The following is a 15,077-nucleotide window of genomic DNA, read 5'->3' as shown; positions in this document are numbered from 1 at the left end:
AAAGTAGATATTGTTCTGGTATCTATTGTTGGCTAAAAAAAAAAAAAAAAAAAAAAATTCCAAAACTTAGGGGCTGAAAACAACCATTTATTATATCTTCCAGCAACATTAAGGATCAGTAATTTGAGGAAGTCCCGCTCGGTGATGCTTCTGTTCCACGTGACATTGACAATGGGCGGGGCCGGAGGATCCAAGATGGCTTTCCTCTCGTGCCCACACCTGCGCTTATAACGTGGCTTCTCCAGCATGCTGGTCTATGAGTAGGCGGACTTCTTAAATGAAGGCTGAGAGCATCCAGAGACAGTACTGCAACAGGTTCTATGCAACACCGGCCAGGCTTCTTATCATGCAGCCACAGAATTCTCAGAATGTCACTTTCACCATTTTCCATTGGTCAAGCAAGTCGTTAAAGCCAGCTCAGGTTTTAAGGAAAGGTGAATCAAAATCCACCTCTCAGTGGGAAGAATATCAATTTCGCTTGTTTCCAGAGTTCTATGACTTTTAAGCAAACCATTTCCTCTCTCTGGGCCTCAGTTTTTAAGTGATTTTTTTTCAATCCCTTTTCCAAATGAAATCTATTGTAGAAGCCCAACTTGGAAAACAGAAGTAAAAAACAAAAACATAGAGCTGCTCAAATGTTGGGGTGGAAGTGAGATGTTAGCTGATTAGCATTCTTGCCCCCTTCTATCTTAGCCCCCTTAGTTACTGTCTGAGAACAAAGATTCAAAATCGCTGGAAGAAATGACATCTACGATTTTGTCCGGTGATAAAATGCCATGACAGCATGAAAAAAAAATCATCTTATGAACTTATTTGTTGAAGAAACTGCGTTAGGCCTTAACACAGTAAGTGAAAATAATTAGAGTTTCCATATCCCCATGTATATGTTCATAAGACAGACACAGCTTAATACAAACTTTATTGGATTAATTTATTGAACTCTTTTTCTTTAATCGTTTTCTGGGGAATAAAAGTGTTTGGACAGTATGGTACATGGAAATAATGTGTATTTTGAAATCAGACACACTTGCATTCAAAGTCTGACTCAGTCACTTACTAGTTGCGGCGTTTGGGGCAAGTTATTTCTTTTTAGCCTTGGCTAAAAGAAACAAAGAGCTTATCAATTGTCCAATGAGATGAATATGATAAATAAATGTAAAATGCAATAAATGTCAGTGTCTGCCCTTGGCAAAGGACAAGAAGATCTGCCACCAAAATCCTCAATAGAATCCTGAGGGCTGATCTCTAAACTTTTGTGCCTTGATGTTAAAAGAGAGTTTGGAGATTAAACTTGAAAGTGTGTTCGCTCCTTTTGCAAAGAGGGAAACACTAGCTCTCATTGAGAAAAGCCCTGACTTGGGGTTCAGTTTTTTCTAGTTTCTGCATTGCTCTATTGAGTGGTGTGATCCTGTGTTTAACCATTCAGTACATCCTTTTCATATTAGAACCACCTGATAGGGTTGACACATAAGTCAAATAAATAAGGAAGTTTAAAATTTAGAAATATTATATAAATCTAAGTATTCATCACATAAGCATTGAACATCCCCAAGTGAAAAGTGTACGGCTAGATAGAGTGGTAGCAACATAGGTGTTTGAAATTTGGTAACTGCTTCTATGGAGGTACTGAATATGGAATCAGGAGTGCTGAAATCAAATCCCAGTACTATCACTTTGCACAAGTCACTAAACCTCTCCGAGTTTCAATTTCCTCATATATAAAATGGAGACGAGAATACAGGGCTTTTATAGAGGTGGGATAAAACTGTGGATGTTTACTGGCTTTCCATAAATATTAAGCAATTTTATACTTCCAAAAGCATGGTGAAAATACTAATTTCACTGAGTCCTTTCTAGTAGAAAGTAGTATCTTAAAATCAAAAGCAAACTTCCTCATTAATTTTTGAAGCTCAACATTTAATTTTACTGTTGGTTTTAGGTTCTCATATATTCTTAATGCATCAAACTTCATAGCTTATTAAATCAGCTAGAAATTTCAGAACAATAATAATACATAAGACGTAAAAATAAAGTTTATTTGTTTTAATTGTTTGGAACAGCCCTGAAATCTCTTTTAATCTACCGACTCCCCCTCCCTCTTGTTTTTGTTTTCTTTGCAATTGCTTTGCAGAAGAAACTGGATTATCACTTTGTCAAGCTTCCCACATTTAAGATTTGGCTGGTTGTATACATCTCAATTGTCATTTAATGTAGTCTTCAGGCTCCTGTGTTTCCTGTAAAGGGGAATTAACATAAGAGCTTGATTAGATTCATGTTCACTTTATTCATGTGCTGTAATATATATTATGCTTCAGAACACCAATACCAATACTTTGTGCTGATAAAACAATTTGATTGTTTTACAAATATATTCCACCAGGGATGTACAGTCCAATATTAGTTTTACATCCACTTGAAAAAAAATAAAACTCCTTTGTGTGGTTATGCCACCAATTCAGTATACAGTTAGGTCCATTTGTTTTACTTTGCTTTTTGTAAAAATTGACTTTTACAACTTTGACTTTGTTTTATAATTTAAAAAATATATACATAGTTTTGAAGTCAAAACTACAAAACAAGTCATTTTCAGAGGACTAGTTTCTATCTTTGTCCCCATCCACTTTTTCTCCCTCTCCCTACAGGTAATCATTGTTGTTGTTTTGCTTTGTTTGGGCCCTAGTTTATCTTTTTTTTTTTTTTGGTAAATCATATATATATATATATATTTTTTTTTTACATGGGCAGGCACCAGAAATTGAACCTGGGTCTCCAGCATGGCAGGCGAGAACTCTGCCTACTGAACCACCATGACCCGCATGGTAAATCTTATCTTTTATGATACATACTTTTTTCTACCTTGCTTTTTTCACTTAATAGCAATAAATCTCTCTTCTAGTTTGCTAGCTGCCAGAATGCAATATACCAGAAACAGAATGGCTTTTAAAAAGAGAAATTTAATAAGTTGCTAGTTCACAGTTCTAAGGCCAAGAAAATGTCCCAATTAAAACAAGTCTATAGAAATGTCCAATCAAAGGCATCCAGGGAAAGATACCTTGGTCCAAGAAGGCCGATGAAGTTCAGGGCTTCTTTCTCAAGTGGAAGGGCACATGGAGAACACCTTCAGGGTTTCTCTCCCATCTGGAAGAGCACATGGTGAACACAGCGTCATCTGCTAGCTTCTTCTCCTGGCTTCCTGTTTCATGAAGCTACCAGGGAAGCATTTTCCTTCTTTATCTCCAAAGGTCACTGACTGGTGGACTCTGCATCTCGTGGCTATGTCATTCTGCTCTGCTCTCTCTGAATCTCTTTCATTCTCCAAAATGTTTCCTCTTTTATAGGACTCCAGAAACTTATCAAGACCTGCCCAAATGGGTGGAGACATGTCATCACCTAACCCAGTTTAACAACCACTCTTCATTAAATCACATCTCTGGGGAGATGATCTGATTACAGCTTCAAATATACAGTATTGAGTAGGGATTATTCTATCTTTATAAAATGGGATTTTGATTAAAACATGTCTTTTCTAGGGGGCATACATCCTTTCAAACCAGCACAATCTCCATTCCTTTTTACAGCTGTGTAGTATTCCCCTGAATGGATTTACCATTATTTGTTCTGCTAGTCCCATTTTTATTTACTTGAGATTTTCTGGATTTTTTACATAACAAATAGTACCTCAATGTAAAATCAAGATGTACCATCTACTGGTCCAGTGCTCTTTTTTATAACATGGCTAGTTAGTATAAGAAATATACTAATTTGTATTTAATTCCCTCTTTTGATTATTTAACAAACAATTATTGAGCACAGACTCTTGTCAAGAGGGTTATGGTTTTGGGAGAGCATAGAAATGCATTAAGGTCTTGCTCTTCAGGAATTCTTGATCTGGTAGACAATGCAGACATACATGTGACAAAACACAAAGCCTTATAAAATAAGGTCTGAATGACTCACTATGGATTAAATAGAAAAGGAAATCTGCCCAGAACAAGGAAAGTGGGAAGGGGGCGCAGAGAATGTGACATTGTAGCAGGGCTTTAAAGGAAAGGCAGAATTCTCCAAAGCACAAACAGGTACTATAAGTAACGAATGTATAACATGTGGAGACTTGGATGCAATGTTTGTTCTTAGCTAAGATGTTTTATTTTTTTACAAGGAGAATGTATTCATATATTATTTGTTTATATGTGTTACATGTTTAGCTAAAAAATATTAATTTTTCAAAGGAGTATGGCATTTTCAGTGAGTAATGAGTACTTCTATGTTCCTGACTTTGTACAGGAAAATAGTGGAAGACAATAACTGATTGGGGTGATATTACCAGGGATACTAAATGTCAAGCCAATAAACAATGTATAATCAACCCTAAACTGTATAGAATGTCTCTACCTTTCTGTGCCACTTGAGATACATCTGGTTTGGCTTATGCCAAAAGGAAAATAAAACCTGAAGAGAAGATACCTGCATTTACGCTGTGGATGTTGCTTGTTTCATTCAATTTATCTTGTTTGTTTGTTCTTTTCTGCTTTATTTCAGAAAGAATTTTAGGCATCTTACAAGGGCATATAAAACAATAAAGTAACATAAATTAAAACCAAGATTGAAACTATTACCCAGATCTTGGTTCCTAATACCATTCTACAATAAAAGGAACTAGGGTTCTTTGGATAAATGGCTGATACTAGGGCTGGGCAGAGAATATACAAGATGAACCTGGAGCATCTTGTAGTGCCAGAAAGTAAGGAAAGTCTCAGAACACAAAACAATGCCAGGTGTCAAAAGGACAGGACAACTGAAAGAGCTCCCAATGAGCAAGGTTTGCACAACAAAATAAAATACTATTGGATTATAAGCCAAAGGATGAAATAAAGATTCACCAGTACATACTAAATATTAACAAATGGTTGAATAAAGAAATATCAGGGGAGAATAAACAAATCTACTTTGCCAAATAATTTCAAATAATTCATGTGTATACTCCCCTCAAGTAGTTGAAGCATAATTCCCCACTCAAATATGAGCTGTGAATTTTGACTTCCTTCTGAAGAGTACAGAAAGAAAAGACGGGGAAAAGTGGAGAAACCTAACAAACACTACTTCAGCATGGTGTCAAGATTAATATCAACAGTGGTAAGTCATGTTGACATTATATGCACTTGACATTATGTGATGAGGGTGCTACTTTACTTGTATGATCTTCCAAAAACCCACCTCTCCAGTGTATTCATGAGAAAAGCATCAGACAAATCCCAATGGAGGGGACATTCTACAAAATACCTGGCCAGTATTCCCCAAAACTGGCAAAGTCATCACAAACAAGGAAAGTCTGAGAAACTGTCACAGTCAGAGAAGTATAAGAAGACATGACTCCTAAGTGTAATGTGGGATCCTGGGATAGCCAACGAGTGCTACATAAAAACTAAATTTGAATAAAGTCTGCACTTTAATTAATAGAATGTATTGGTATTAGTTCATTAGTTGTGGCAAATGGACCATAGTAATGTAAGATGTTAACAGTAGGGAAAGTGGATGCAGGGTATATGAGAGTTCTCCACTATCTTTGCAACTTTTCTATGAATCAAAAACTTTACAAAATAAAACATTCATTTAAAAAGAAAAAAAAAGTAGGACTTCATGAAGAAGAAAAAGTATATACGATGGAGCATAAAATGGGACCTGGAACCCCGAATGAGATTAAACATAGCATATATACCTTATTTCCTATGGGAAAAGTGAAATCTGGTGAGTTACCATAATTAACACTGTCAACTACTTAGAATAAATGCAAGAGTCCTTGGTACTTTCTCCCAAGGGAACTCATGAAGAGAAAAATGTAAAATGAGTGAACTATCTTCATACACAACAGCTCTAAAAAATCACCATATAATGGCTCCCACCAAATCACTGCTCCCTGGGTCCTTGCCACTTTGCAATAATGATACTTGCTACTCTTCCCAGACTCTATCTCCACACTCTTGAATCAGGGCTACAGATAGTACATAAGTTCCAAGTCTTTGCAATTTTGCCTCTTAAGAAACTTTGCAACTTCCACTTTCACACTCATGCAACGCTACAAATAACAAAAATTGCTTAGTTATGGAATTTGATCTACAGCTGAAGCAATCTATTACTGATCCGGTTATAGTCACCTTTGTGAAAGACAAGAAATACTTTCATCCCTGTGAGTGCTATAAAATATTTTAATTTTAGAAGCCATTTTCTTGCTACATTTTGATTAATTTTTAATAAATTATTTCATTTGCCTAAAACTCATGGTTTGTATTAATGGGTATTTTGAAGTGATGAAGATATTCTAGAATTTGATAGTAGTAATATTTGCACAATTTTGTGACTATACCTAAAAACCACTTACTTATACACTTTATTATTAATTTCGGGGGTTTTTTTTTTGTATTTTTTGTTTGTTTTTTTTGCCTTGGGCAGGCACCAGGAATTGAACCCAAGGCTCCAGAATGGCAGGTGAAAAATTTGCCACTGAGCCACCATCGCATCACCCTTATTTATACATTTTAAAAGGGTGAATTTGCTGGTATATGAATTATATCTAATTTTAAAAATTATGACCTGCATGTGTGGTGAGTTCCCATTAAGAGGCTCCCAACCATTCACTGCAGAACCAGAAGAGATGAAGGCCTGGAGAGACACAACATGTACAAGTTGAAATCATTGTAGAAGGATAAAGTTCATCCGTTTATGGTCTTCACACAACCTAGTGAAAAAACAGCAGAAAGTTGTCTGACTCAGAATGACCGGAAGTGAGATGTTGCAACACACAATTTTTCCAAAATCCTGAACCCTATGTATGAAAGTGTAAAAAAATTATTGGAAAGAAGGAAGAGAGATGTATAATAGATACTAAGAGCATCAAGATGGAAGTAAAACTGGACTAGATGGTGTCCAGCAGTTCTGTGATGGCCGGCACTCGGTCCAGCCAGCATGAGTGGAAGTTCAGAGCTGTAACGCAGTGCGAGTTCTCCAAACAGGAGTTCACGGACTGCAAGACATAATTAGGATGTGACCGCATAGAAAAACTAAAGGCCAAGATAACCAAGATGGAGCTAGAATTGAAAGAACCAGGACAATTTAAGGATTTTTACCAGTTTACTTTTAATTTTGCAAAGAATTCAGGACAAAAAGGATTAGATCTAGAAATGGCCATTGCCTACTGGAATTTGATGTGTAATGGGAGATTAAAACTCTTAGATTTTATGAAATAAATTTTTGTTGGAACATCATAAACTATCAATACCAAAAGATGCTTGGACTCTTCTTTAGGACTTCAGTACAATGACTGTAGATTACATGTCTAGTTATGGTGAAGAAGGAGCGTGGTCTTTTCTTATTGATGACTTTGTGGAATTTGAACACCCTCTAATCACTGAGGCAAAAGTACAATAGTGCAGCACAAAAGGAATCTTCTAGAATGTACATAGACTATCTGTACAATTAATATAAGCAGAAATTGCACAGTCAAAGTCTGCTGGCTGAACTGAAGTGAAGATAAATCCACACACTTCAGGCTGAGGGTTGAGACAAAACTTTAATGATATATCTTGGATCTTGTCATATTTCATTCTTCTGATGGTGGTTTGGGCTTGTCTTCTATTCTGGACTGTTCTAAACATTTATAATTCCAACATTGTGGAGTTCATCTTACATATGTGGACCATCCTAGTTTATTTTCCCATGAATCTTAGAAGTTAGGGTGATTATTTTGACGTTTCCATCCTCACATAAAGAACAATGCTAAATTCATCAGAAAGCAGTGTGGCATAAGAATTAAGCATGAACATCACAATTTATAAAAACTTCTTAAATATATGTTTAGAACTAATTGCAAAGAACGTGCTTATAGCACTTCCAATAAGAGTGATATATATAAACACCAGATATGAAATGCTATTTTAGTTTTGGAGGATTTTTCCTGGTAAATTACATGTATTATTGATATGAGTAGAGTATCTGATAAAGATAATTGTTTTAATTTGCAAGCTGCCAGAATGCAATATACCAGAAATGGAACAGCTTTTAAAAAGGGAATTTACTAACTTATAAGTTTACAGTTCTAAGGCCATGAAAATGTTCAAATTAAGGCATAGAGAAAGATATCTTATTCCAAAGAAAGGGCCAATGAAGTCAGGGTTTCTCTCTCAGCTGGAAGGACACATGGCAATGTCTGCTAGCTTTCTCTCCTCAATTCATAAGGCTTCCGGAGGGGTGTTTTCCTTCTGCATCTCGAACAGTCTCTGACTGTGTTGTCAGCACTGAGCTTTTTCCAAAATGGTTTCCTCTTAAAGGGCTCCAGTAAACAACTCCACCTTGAATGGGTGGAGACACATTCCCATGGAAGCCATCTAATCAAAAGTTACCACCCACTATTTGGTGGGTCACATTTCCATGGAAATAATAAAAAACATCCCACCTGTCCCTGGACCAGATAAATCCTGAAACCTAGAGGGCCCAGCCTCTCCAGAATATCAGCTAGTTCCATCTTCCTACCCCATATTATTGACAGCCCCTTCCAACGAAAAAGCTAGAATGGCCTTAGCCCAAATGCCCCTAAAGAGGGGGATAGAAACCTCAAAACTGATGGTGGAGTTATACAGAGAAGGTAGGGTTTAACAAACAAATACGATTGCTGAATCATTAAACTGATATTTCCTTTAGTCTCCAGTATCTTAGAGCAGCTTGTGGAATTGCAACTCATACCAAACTCTGAAATCTGTTCTACAACTAATTGTTTTGCTGAGCTTTGAAGTTTACTGCTTTTTTGTATGTATATTATTTTTCACAAAAAAAAAAGAGCAAAAATTGGTCAATTGTGATGATAAAAAAAAATTTATTCCTTCTAGCTTTCTATATTCAGGAGCAGCTAGAAGGAAAAATTTGAGAGGATGGTATAGCAGCCCACAACAAATTCTGGAATCTGTCCTATAACTCCTTGTTGAAGAGTGCTTTGAAAACTGTTACTTTTTTCTTTCTTTGCTTTGTATATTTGCTATATTATACAGTAAAAAAAGTTTTAAAAAAAGTGGGTGGGAGATAGATGCAACAAAATTGGCAAAAATACTGATAATTGTTAAAGCTGGATGACCTAGTTATATGGGGGTTCATTATACTATTCTCTCTTCTTTTCTGTGTATTCTCTATAATAAAAAATTTTGGTATTATTATTATCTGAAAAAAAATTCCCACCCAGCAATATCCAATGAGGATTAAAGAACCTGGCTTTTCTGGGGTACACAACAGATTCAAACCACTACAATAACCAACATATGAAAAATTTTTAGGATAATTTGGTTCCTACCTGGAAAGTTTATTGTGCTTCAAACTCTTGATTTCAAAGAGGTTCTATAGAACTAGTCTGTACTTATTCTACCCATGTTGATAAATATAGTTCCACAAAGAGCTTTTATTTAGAAAATGCCTACATAATGGTAAACACCATTCCTTTCTACATTATGAATTACATAATTGGATTTCATGGTGATTTTGAAATGCTTATATGTCTGTAAAATAAATTAAGCTATTTAATTTGTTTTGAATGTTTTAGAATGCTTCACAATACAATATTCCAAATGTAGGCATGAGAGGGTTTTTGTTTTGTTTGCTTTATTTTGAGTTCTTTTGGTCATTGCCCTATGAAACACAAATGAAATTCCCTTAATTTATAAGAAGATAGTAGGAATTAAATTTTGAAAATGACTGTGATGAACCATGAAGTTCAACCTCTGTAATATAGGTATTGTCCTTTCAGACAAATAGTCTATTCTTGGTGATTTCTTATTTTAATGAAATTGCTTTAACTGCTAATCACTGCGGTTGCCAAATATTTATTTCAGTAATAAAGATTCGTAAGCAAACATACCCTTATTGCAAAATATCAGTTTGGCTTCAATTTTCACAAATTATTTAGTCTCCTCGCTGTTTTTGTTTCACTCAGGTTAACTCAGTTTTCACATTAAAGCAGAATGCCATCTTGCAGGGTTTTTTTTTTTTATTACAAGACCCATGAATTGTTTTCATGCTAACTATGCTCATTTCTTTGTTCACTTAACTAACACGTGAAGAAGAGATTATTGCTTTCTTAAAATAAGCATGTCTGTAAGTCAAGTAAAAAGTGTAAAAACTCAAATGTTGGATAATGTATGGTCTGTAATAGGAATAGATTTCATTTGGTATATCCAGGTAATTGTAATATCTAGTGTTACAATTAGCAAAGGAATATGCTTTAGAATAGCAACACATTTTATGCAGGTGGGTAAATGATTTTAAAACTGCTTTTTGCCTATATGATTTTGAAACTATACAATACAACCCTACACAAAAGAAAGATTTGAACATCTTTATTCAAGTTACTAGAACTTGCTTATGTTAAAAACAGGAAGAGAAAGCAACTTTTGTAAACTTTATATATGAATGACAGAAGAAAGTTAAACTTGAAAGACTTTTGGGAGACAAAAAGGAAAGTGGTGGGGAAATTTTAACTATGGTAAAGATGAATCAATTTTTAGCAAGAATTAGTTTATGTAGCTCTAAATGTCAAATTGTATATATTTAATAGGAAATACTTATCTGGTACCTCAGTAGCTTTCTTTAAATGCTCTCTTATACTTTCAATAATGATTTATGTTGAATACCTAGATGTTTTGATAAAATTTTATCAAAGTTGATAATGTAATGATAAAATGTTTTTAAAATGTGAACTATTTAGCATATATCTTAAGAATTGAGGACACACTACCCGAATTATGATTTCTACATAATGTGATCCTTAGTGTTCAAATTATGACCCATCACGTAATTGATTATAAACGTAAGTATATTCCTGGAAAAAAAACAAAAAGCCCGGTCACCTTGGTGATCAGAAATAGACACTACATGTCTGCTGAGAAGGAAATAGCAGTGAGATAATAAGTGTTAACTGCCTGCACTTTTTTCTGGACAGTTACATGTGCTGTCAAGATACCCTGATTTGTATGGGCTTGTAAACTGTCCTATATAATACTTAACAACCCAATCCATTAATCCAGTCAATAAAATTAATTTGCCGTCTGAAAACCCTCTATTCATAGAGCACTGCGCTGTTCTGCCACCAGAACTGCCAAGAAAAGTTAGGCATCGTCCCATCATAAGGACCACAAAGTCCAGTCTATAGTCGAGGTAAGTATAAGGGGTCTTGGCCGCACAGACAGAGGGGTAGCTGGGTAAGAGGTAAGGGGAAAGCTCACAGAGACTCGAAGGCTGAGAAGGAAACTTCCCCGGGTGGGAGGGGGCAGGGATTGGGGAGGAAAGGGCAGTGGGGTAGGGCCAAAGAGCATTTATGTGAAGACAGCTTGGGTAAAATGCACACAGTTATGAGACACAATGATTTAGCAGAACAGTGAGATGTTCATGTGGAATTGGTTCGCATGGGTGGGAGTGGCAAGGGATAAGGTCAGTGTCAGATAAGAAGGGACTTGAATGCCATGCTAAAAAGCTTTGATATCATATAAGCGATAGGGAACTGATGAAGGATTTTAATGCCGAGAATGGTCAGTTCTTTATTCTAGAAAGATGATTCTGCATGGTGTATATCGTGGTGCACACACACACACACACACACACACACACACACACACACACAATGGAATACTGTTCAGAAATTTAAAAGGTACAAATTTCTGATTCAGCAACATGAATGAATCTCAAAAGCATTATGTTGGGCCAAATAAGCCAGACATAAAAGAGTACGTATTGTATGATGCCATTTATACAAAATTTATAAACCAGGAAAAGTAATTTATGATGCCAGAAGTCAGAATAATAGTTGCCTGTGGGGGATGGGGCTTGACTGATGGGGATGTTGGTTACACGGGTATATGCATTTGTCAAAACTCATAGACCTTAAGATCTGCTATGTCTCTGTTTGTAAATTATACGTTAATAAAAAAGATTAAAAAAAAAAAACCCACCCTGGCATCAGAATGAAGGATGGACTGGCAGAGAAGGCCTCCAGAAAACCAAACCACCCTTCATTTTTTTTTTTTTCTCTTCTGTTATAATGCATTCAGTGACAGTTCAACCCCGTGGTCAGTCTCCTGCCCTCCTCAAACAGATGAGGCCAAGGCACACGTGAAGGACTTGATTTCCAGCTAGCGATTATGCCCCTCCTTTCCTTCCACTTGGAAACTGTTTTATTCAGACTTTTCTCAAATATCTAATAGCTTACCGCTCTTACAGACACTAAACTCAAGTCAGCTCATTGTGGAGCAATATCCAATCAGAGCACAGCACAAGGCTGCTCTGAACCCTCAGAGGTTTGTTGAACCAAAATGTGACAAGTGCGGACACGGGAAAGACCCGAGCCTTAACAAGGCCAAGTGACTTGAGCAGCCCACCCGCCCAATATCCGGTGCACCAAACAGAAGTGCTTAAAGACCGAGATCCTATTATATGAGCCTGACGTCTTTCAATTAAACGACTAAAGAACTCCGATCAGCCACTGGAACACTTCTCTACAAAGTGCTAAAACAATGGCCCAAGAGGCAGCTGAAGTTTGCTTTCTCTTGTGTGAGGCCAGCTGGAGTTGCCTAGCACATCGCTAAGCTCGGGATGGCCAACACAGTTAAATTACATTAAATGTGCGTGTTCTTTCCGGAAAGCATTTCCTGACCACATCAAAAGAGGAAATGAGTTAACCGGGAGCTTTCTTAGTATAACACACCTATCATTCAATCCCCATCCCTTAGCCCCTCAAAATCACTTATATGACAAGAGAATTTGAATTTAGACTTCCTGCCTAGGGCTAATTTTGCTATACTATGTTTGGTCTTTCCTCATTATCACTGAAATTGATTTTTCTTTCTTTTATTTTATATTTAGCTTTTTTGTTGTATAGTATAACATATATACAAAGCAAAGAAATAATAAAGCAATACTTTTCAAAGCACTCTTCAACAAGTAGTTACAGGACAGATCCCAGAGCTTGTCATGGGCTGCCATATGACCCTTTCATATTTTCCCTTCTAGCTGCTCCAGAATGTAGGAGGCTAGAGGGCTTAAATATTGAAATTGATTTTCGTTGGGCTTTGCAATTTGGACGGGAGAAAATAGATTATATTTCTTTAAGGCTGAATCAGGGAATCACTCTAATCTCATTGTACTTTCTGGTAATACTATCCTGCTTTCAAAATCTACTTTAAATATTAATTAACCTCTTTCTAAAAGCCCTCCGAAGTCTTTACTACCACTAATTCAGGCTGTTATATCTCCCTCCCTCCTGCTTCTTTCATATTTTACCTTTATCTCATTTACAGCACTTCTTTATTCATCCATTCACTCAACAAGCATTTATTGAGTTCCCACCATAAGTTTGAAAAATCGATGGGTACTTTTTACATATTATTCATTTAATCCTCACAATAGTCCTTCCAGTTAGGGAATATCACCCCCATTCTACTGAAGAAACCTAAATTCACAAAGTTTAGGCAGCTACAGGAAAGTCAAACAGCTGGCACCAACCAAGTTTAGCTTCAAACCCATTGGGTTAAATCCCTTATCCCATGGTAAATCCCTTATCCCATACCCCATCTCTCTCAAATCAGTTATTGTGTACTAGTCCACCTCCCTCACTTAATAAATAATTATTGGAAGCCTACCATGTGCCTGACACTGTGTAACCACCAAGAATATATATAAATAAACCATGGTCCTAAGAAGAGCTTATTCCCAGTGGTCTGAGTCCAACAGTCTTAATGTCATTTATTCATTTAGCAGACATGTGCTGAGCACCTTCTATATCCTAGATATACCGTGCACTAGGCATGGGGAAATAACAAAGGCAAACTTCCTATTCTCAGCACAGTGTTGTAACAGAGGCACAAGCAATTTGCCCCTGGAGCACAGAAGAGGGAATGGTTAATTGTGTATGGCAGGTTTGAAGAAGGCTTCATAAGGGAGATCACATTGAGTTAGGCTTTAATAGATAAGGAGAGTTTTGAGTGACAAAAATCGGGAGGAAGGGGAAGGGTATCTCAGACAGAGTCCTCATGAGCAGGGCATGGAGGTGTAAGTCTGCATGGCAGCATCAGGGTACTTGAAATAGCACTATATGGCTGAAATGTGGGGTGTGGGAGGAAGATGAGAAAGGAAAGACTGTCTCAAATGCTGTGCAAAAGAGCTTAGATTTGATCCTACCAAAATAAGGAGCCATTGGAGACATCTGAGCAGAGGAGCTTATTTATCTTTGTATTCCATGGCATGTGGCACACTGCCTTGTTCTTGGTAGCACTTTATAGCATTTGTCACTTTCCTGGCACAAGAGAAAACTCTGGCCCTCAACCTGATGCCATGCTCTGTTTACACAGGAAAAATAATACCCCATGCTCTTTCGTAGAGTAATTTTGTCGCCAGTCCCTCTGCCAAGTCATCCCAGATCTGCAAGAAATCTTTCTCTTTTAACTGAGGCCAAATTCCTGCTTCCATGTTGTTGTCATTGCTACAGACCGGGCTAATTTCTCTTTGGAGGACAGAAGTAAATAACCACTGGCCCAGTGGAGGAAGCACTAGACTGAAATGCTTAAGGAACCAGGGTTCTAATTCCTGTTCTATAAGTACCCAACTGTGTAATCTTGGCCAGCGTCCCCATCTATAAAATGAATAAATAGTTACTACATTCCTTTCCAAATTTAAGATTTTAAGTGCAAGGTCAACATGCCTTCATCCAGGGCAGATGATGGCTATATCTGCAGAGTTTTGCTTTAATACATGGCAAAATCATTTTTATTCTCCCTGTACTTTTACCTCACATCTCCACACTCTACTTCCTCCTTCCCCATTCTAGAAAGCTTTCTAGGAATGTTTGTACCTTTGACTCAAGAGAGTTTTGTGTTGCTAAACCAGAAGCAAAAGTTGCTGATGGAAACCCTCTTTGCCAGGTTTCTTTGAAATCCTAAATGCACTGAGGATACTAGACTACTTGTTTCAAATGGAGTCCAGAGAGAAGGAGCACCATCCAAAGGAGAAGCAGGGGGCACCATGATAGAGAAACTCTTACTTCAGATCACCATAAA

At 36.8% G+C, this 15,077-nt stretch overlaps 1 long non-coding RNA gene and 1 pseudogene across 3 annotated transcripts in view; one reads left to right on the top strand and one right to left on the bottom strand.

Moving 5' to 3' along the window:
- Nucleotides 1-2,041: 2,041 nt before the first annotated feature.
- The window catches only part of LOC143644434 (uncharacterized), a 41,566-nt gene continuing 28,530 nt past the window's right edge, over nt 2,042-15,077 (bottom strand). For all 3 annotated transcript variants that reach the window (XR_013156704.1, XR_013156705.1, XR_013156706.1), the window contains one exon: nt 2,042-2,234. This is a non-coding gene — a long non-coding RNA (uncharacterized LOC143644434). The remainder of the gene's footprint in view (nt 2,235-15,077) is intronic.
- LOC143643896 (DCN1-like protein 1 pseudogene) lies at nt 6,673-7,422 on the top strand (annotated as a pseudogene).

The sequence above is a fragment of the Tamandua tetradactyla genome, chromosome 8 (assembly GCF_023851605.1).
Source record: "Tamandua tetradactyla isolate mTamTet1 chromosome 8, mTamTet1.pri, whole genome shotgun sequence".
NCBI classification, from domain to species: domain Eukaryota; kingdom Metazoa; phylum Chordata; class Mammalia; order Pilosa; family Myrmecophagidae; genus Tamandua; species Tamandua tetradactyla.
The sequence above is the reverse complement of the archived record's forward strand: the minus strand, read 5'-3'. Positions and strand labels throughout refer to the sequence as shown.